The sequence below is a fragment of the Ambystoma mexicanum genome, chromosome 11, assembly GCF_040938575.1.
Source record: "Ambystoma mexicanum isolate Mex_15411 chromosome 11, UKY_AmexF1_1, whole genome shotgun sequence".
NCBI classification, from domain to species: Eukaryota; Metazoa; Chordata; class Amphibia; order Caudata; family Ambystomatidae; genus Ambystoma; species Ambystoma mexicanum.
In genome coordinates, this window is record NC_090934.1 from 1,052,564,103 (window position 1) to 1,052,570,569 (window position 6,467).

A 6,467-nucleotide genomic window follows, 5' to 3' on the forward strand; every position below is an offset into this window, starting at 1 on the left:
TCTTTTTAGAGGATTGTGTGGAAGTCCTCTGTGGTCGTAAACAAAGACAAGAACATAAAGAGACAAAATACTATTGACTTTTTATTTTATTTTAACAATAAACCAGTTACTGTACTGGATTGGATTTCTGAAAGGCACTGGTGGACAGCTGTGAAGTTAGTTATCAGTGCATTTACAGAGCGGACCTGGCAAGACCAACGTTTGTCTGAAAGCTGGAGAAGCTCACCTTGTTTTAATCCCAGGGTGTTTTGAATCACTTTGGATTTATGGTGATGAATAAGAGAAGTACTGAAGAGTGTGTATAGATTTTCCAATGTATTGAAGAAATATTTGGCATCCTTTAGGCGAGGCATTGCACAAGGTTAAGTTCACGGGCATAGCAATGAACATACATAGCTTATGAGTGGTATTTCTGAAGCTTTATCTGCACACCACCACTCAATCCACCATTTCAGTACTCTGAAGCCCATCTTCCAAGCTTTGCTCCAAAATTACTGGAATTGTTTATAGATATAACAAGTAAGGGTTCTAAAAAGATGAATTTCATGGAGGTGATTGCCATAACCCTTACATGAGAAATTAATGCAAATAATTAATACTGATTGCACATTTATTGCCCAGCTTGAGGACATTTTTCTTTAAATTATTCTCCCGGATTTTGTGGGGCTGGCCTAACTAGTTTTGCCAAGTGCTGAGTGGCTTGTAGCAAATCAACAAACATCCTTTGAAGCTGCTTTCTATGCTGAGAAACCCTTTGATTGATGTGAATGTGGTTCAATCTTTGCAAGGTAATGACCTCCCTGAAGAGGTGACAATGGTAAAATTCTCTAACCATGCCCCACAGGGTGTGTGTACATCAATAGCATGGCTCCTCCATACCTTGAGATACACAGATGCACGGCACAGAAATGTCCTCTTTCCCTTTTACTGTTTCAGCTTGCACTGGAAGCTTTGAAACATACGTGCGCATTTTACAGGGATTGACTGTGGGTGGTATGTATAAATGGCAGCCTATGCAAATGACATCTTGTGGTTTGTCTTTGAGTCAAGGTGTGCTCCTCGCAGTTAGGTGAACCATAAAGAAATATTTCTGGGCTTCTGCATATCAGCACACTCCAAGTGAGATAGAGGTTGTGCCCATTACATAGGCTGAGTGTAGGATGGATGGAACATTAGGTTCCTCTGCTTATTTATCTGCAAGATGAAATATCTGTGTCTATTGTTCAGTCGGACCTTGTGCAAAGTAATAAAAAATAATGTTGAGCACACTGCTAAGTAAAATAGGACTATGGCAGAGAAGTTGTCACTGTTAACACTTTCCTAGTTGGGTCATCTTTTCAACCTTTAAAATGAAGCCAATAGATGTATCCTCTGTTCATGTTGCAGCTTCAGTTTCCAACCCCCTTCGTCAAAGAAATCTTTAGTACTGTAACGACGTTCCTTGGTGGAGGAAAGAGAGCAAGAATAAGTGTCCGTGTGTAAGCTGCAGAATCAACGGTGATGATGGAAGTGAACTTCTTGGTTTTTGAGAAATTCTGCAAAGATGTTGTGCTGAGTCAACAAAGAACCCAGTCCAAGGAACTGAGGGGCAAGGATGGACTCCTGTGTAGCTCACTCCAGAGGAGGGTCAGGTGGACCCATTTAGTGTTGAACGTCTGCACTCTATGTCTACCTAGCAGGCCAAAAGCGGACATATGGTTATGAAATATCACAGGACACAAACACACATGTAGGGCTACAGCGGGCACTGCTTAGGAGAGATATGATGGAGTCAGTCTGGCATAACTAATGGTTTAGAGTTGGTTCTAGAATGATGTTACGAAGACCCCAATGAAACGTTTCAGATAAACGTTGGGGAATCCCTGCACTTTTCACCGTCTCCGAATGATGATGTGTATGGGTGACCATGAAAGATTGCACAGTATAGGTGACTGCTCAACAACCCCAGCGGGAATAAATATGCGATACATTGACCCACCTGAAATTTCAGCATCTGGCATATGCAAACATTTTTTGTGGCCCTAAATTGAAGTTGGGGGAGACATGAGAGAAACAAATACAGCCATAGTAGTGGATAGAGAACTTTGGAGGAGAAAATAGGAATAGATCCTTCCATCTTTGGGGTTGCAAAGATAGCATAGATATCTTCAAAAGGTACTCTTAACATGCTCTTTGATTCTAAAGATGCAAGGGCATATGGACTGCTCTTAAGTCTATGTTTGTAGTTTTTATTTTGACATTAGAGAAACTTCAAACCGTCTTCTATGTTAATGTTTAGATGTCTCCTTGTTAGATTGACTTCCCCACTCTGTTTGTAATTATGAAACTTGCTGGATAAAAAAAAAGATTGTTTCAGCTAAACGAAAGATTATGGGGTGGAAGAGCAAAGATGCCCCACTGAGCAGTTGCATCCTTGGAGCTCAGTGGGAAAGCTACAACCCGCAATGCCACCGAATTAAACAGTGATGTGAAGGAATAACAGAGGACCCTTCTGGGGGGGGGGGGGTAGAATCCATGTGAAGTGGCACACAAAGCGTGTTTGGAGTCAACGGTTTGGAGCAGCCTCAGAATTAACCTCCAAGTTAATGATAACGATGTGCTATTTAGAAAGCGCTTTCAACAAATAGCTTTACATAGAACATATTTACATACAATATTACCAAACCCAAGTTGGTACTCATTTATTGACATAGGAAGGATGAAAGGCTGCGTTGGCCTTGCAGTGATTTGAACCTGCTACCTCTAGATCACACACAGATCACAGCGGTGAACCTGCTTATCTACCTTGTGGGCTAGTTGGCACTTCCATGCACTGGCAGGGCCTTGGCCAGGTCCCAGAGAGCAAAGTAGTTGGAGAGGTGGTTGTAGGGGACAGGCAGGGCCACACATCACAAGAGAACAGAAGCTCGGGTCCGAGTAAAGTGAACATGAATAACCTGAGGTGTATTTTCATTGATCTGCTATTCTGTACTCTCTCTCCTGCTCAGAAGGATGAAGGGCGCCAGTTGTGGTGGGTCATCTATTGCATCTGCTCAAAAGGACTAGTGCCGCGTAGCTCAAGAATTGTTATTAAAAGTTTGGGGGCTCTAGTTTGAAAAAAGTAGAGCTTGTGCAAGAAGCTCAGTCGTGGATGCTGAGTGGGCTTGGTGCACAGTGGCCCTGGAAAGAGGAGTGCAGACTATTAGAGACAAAGGAGCTGGACTTCCCCCAACTGTTTGAAAAAAATAATTGATGTAAAAAGGGTCAACAGGGGAAAAGAGAAGAAATACCACAGTGTTTAAACCCATGCCAAACACACATGGAGGTGTTTTTTGGAGAGGACTTGAACTTTCTAGGTGTACAGGTTCAGCACTAGGCTGGCTTCAAAGTGCAGCAACTTTTGAGTTCAGGAATATCCAACTTCTCTGCTCTTATCCCATTTAATTTAATTTGGTACCAGGGTCATTATGCTCTGTCTATTCACCTAGATCCAACAGTGGCTATATTCAGATAGTTCACCAGGAGTGATTCACCAGAGGCTGTGCTCTAACAGTTTGCCTAGATTCTGTAGTGGCTACATTGTAGAATTCACTTGGGTTTAACAATGGCTGCCTTCTAATAGTGCACCCAGATTCAACAGTGGCTATACAGTACATTTCATCTGAATTCAACAGTAGCTATACACTCGTAGTTTTCTTAGGTTCAACAATGGTTATACTGTAGATTCAGTAGTGGCTATTCTCTAATAGTTCTTCTGGATTCAACCGTGGCTATCCTCTAATAGTTCTCCTAAATTCAGCAGTGGCTATCCTCTAATAGTTCTCCTAAATTCAGCAGTGTCTATCCTCTAATAGTTTTCCTAGATTCAGCAGTAGTTGCCCTCTACTCGTTCTCCTAGATTCAACAGTGGATGTATTCTACCAGTTCCCCTAGATTCAGAAGTGGTTATACTCTAATACTTCTCCTAGATTCAACAGTGGCTGTGTTCTATATTCCACGTGACTTCACCAGTAGCTATACTCTGATAGCTCACCTAGCAAAACGTCTGGGGATAGCAAGAATTAAAGTGACCACAATGTGTAAGCTCTGAGCGCAGCAAGATTTAAAACAATGGCAGGAGTCAATACAGTAGCAAAACCTCTGACCATAGGAAGGCTTAAAACAATAGCATGAGCCAACACAGTAACAAAACCTCTGAGCGTAGCAAGGTTTAAAACAATAGCAAGAGTCAACACAGTAGCAACACCTCTGAGTGCAGCAAGATTTAAAACAATGGCAGATGTCAACACAGTAACAAAACCTCTGGGCGCAGCAAGATATAAAGCGAGCACACCGTGTGACCTCTGAGTGCAGCAAGACTTCAAACATTGGTAGAATTCAACACAATAAAAAAACCTCTAGGCGCAGCAAGATATAAAGAAATGTGTGACCTATGAGTGCAGCACATTTACAACTATGGTGGGGTTTGGCACAGTATCAAAACCTCTGAGCGCAACAGGATTTAAAACAATGGTAGGGGTCAACACAGCAACAAACTCTCAGCAGAGCATGTAGGCTCCACACAACGGCAGATGCAGGTTATGATAAGGCAATATAAAGTAATAGTGCCTGGGTTTCAGGGGTCCAGTAATAACTGAGCTCCCTTCTCTTGCCACCGTATCTGGTTGTAGCAGTAGGATGTTTGTCAGGTGTCCTGGGTGAACAGGGCAAACAGGGGTTGGGAGCTGCCCAATGGAGCTGTCCTTTGCCTTTGCTCTTAGCCAGCTGCCTGGGCAGGGTGCCCAAGGGATCTGCGCAAAGAGGGCTTCTTCCTGGGTCTCAGCACCCAACCACAGTGCGGGTGGATGGGAGAAAGCGGGAAGAGGCTAGGCGAAGCACCTAGGAGGGACAGAGGTATGGGGAGTGGGAGGAAAAGGAAAATAAGAATAAAATTAATTAACTAGCAGACAGGTGTACCACTCACCCCGCTGCAAGCAACCCCAAGGAGGAAGGAAGCAGGACCCGTCCTCATGGGCCTGAGGTAGTATAAAGGAGTGATTCTAGATCTGCGCTCGTCAGTGGTCTGAGCACCCAATTACAGTGCGGGTGGGTGGGAGAGGGTGTGAATAGGCTGGGGGAAAGAACTAGGAGGGACAGAGGAATAAGAGACATGAAGAGGGTGATTTATTTAAATCTTGTAATCAATACCATTTTGGGAGGTCACTTCACTGAAAGCTGAATGGCTGAGTGAGGTACCCCTGCTGCATAATGGCCCGGGACTCAGGGCAACTATTTTGGTTGTAGCCACTGAGCGTCTATCTAGCGCTGCAAACAAAAGCCCCGGTACTACAGCTCCCCCAACCCCTCTCTAGCTACACCTCTGCACATCTCATATAGTGCATTGATGTGTATGCTTCTCGGCCTTTTGGCTAAGATCAAGTGTAGTATTGATGTGTATACTGCAATGTGTTTTTGATGATTCCGGGAAACAGACCATTACGGTTTCTATTTTTGAGTGTAAAATTCCACCTCCACCATTCGAGGGAACACTGCACAGAAAAGAACCCACGTTTAAACAGATATATATAACAACATTTTAGATTAAAGTCCAAATGGGAACATGGTTCTTATGGCTAGTTCTGCAAATGCACACCATCGATGTGTGTCTTAAATGGGGGAGGCGGGCAACATTTCCAGTACTGTACGAGAGCAGGTGTAAATATCCCCCGACCAGAGTTGGTGAGTAACATTCGTGGCACAAGGATACAGCTCCACTCTGTGAATCGGAGGGTTTGACCGAAGTCCCCTTTTTGCTGTGACCATTACCCAACTCAATGGTACTCATTTCTTTGACCTTGGAAAATTGAATGAACCGGGATTCGAACCTATAACAATGATGTGAAACTTATATCCCTGTAGTGGATGCATTTGTACACTGAGCCGCGGACCAGGTATCAGGTAGGTGTTGCATGCTATTAAGTAATGGAATCTCACAGCTTCCCTGGCCTCCGGTCGCTCTTCTATTGTAGCCTGTCTGGGATCATCTTAAGCAAACTATCCAAATCCTCCATGCAAATAGTGACTTCAGCCAGGCAGGTTCAAAGGGATTCTCAGGCCATCTCATGGCTTGTCTGGAAAGAGACACAGATCTGAGAGTCATTAGAATACTGTTGAATCTGCCTGACATTGCATTAATCATTAGAGGGGAGCGGTCCGAACCCTACATAGTCTATTAGGTTACAGAAACCACTGGTAGGACATTGTGCGTCATGATCACCCACTAAATCCTAGCTCGCAGGACAAGGCAATGCATTCAAGAATGGATCCCTAACCTTGTCAAATCATGCTGACAGTGTAACCACCTACCATGGTCAATAGATTCAAAGGTACTGAAAGGTTCAACATGATGAGGACTGAAATATAGCCCCTGTACCGGGCCATATGGAAATAATCTACAACACCAACCAGAGTGGACTCAAGTGCATGACCGGCCATAAATCTGGTCTCTG

At 43.8% G+C, this 6,467-nt stretch overlaps 1 pseudogene; it reads left to right on the top strand.

The window, feature by feature from the left end:
* Positions 1–5,367: 5,367 nt before the first annotated feature.
* On the top strand, positions 5,368–5,509 carry LOC138505331 (U2 spliceosomal RNA; annotated as a pseudogene).
* Positions 5,510–6,467: the final 958 nt, after the last annotated feature.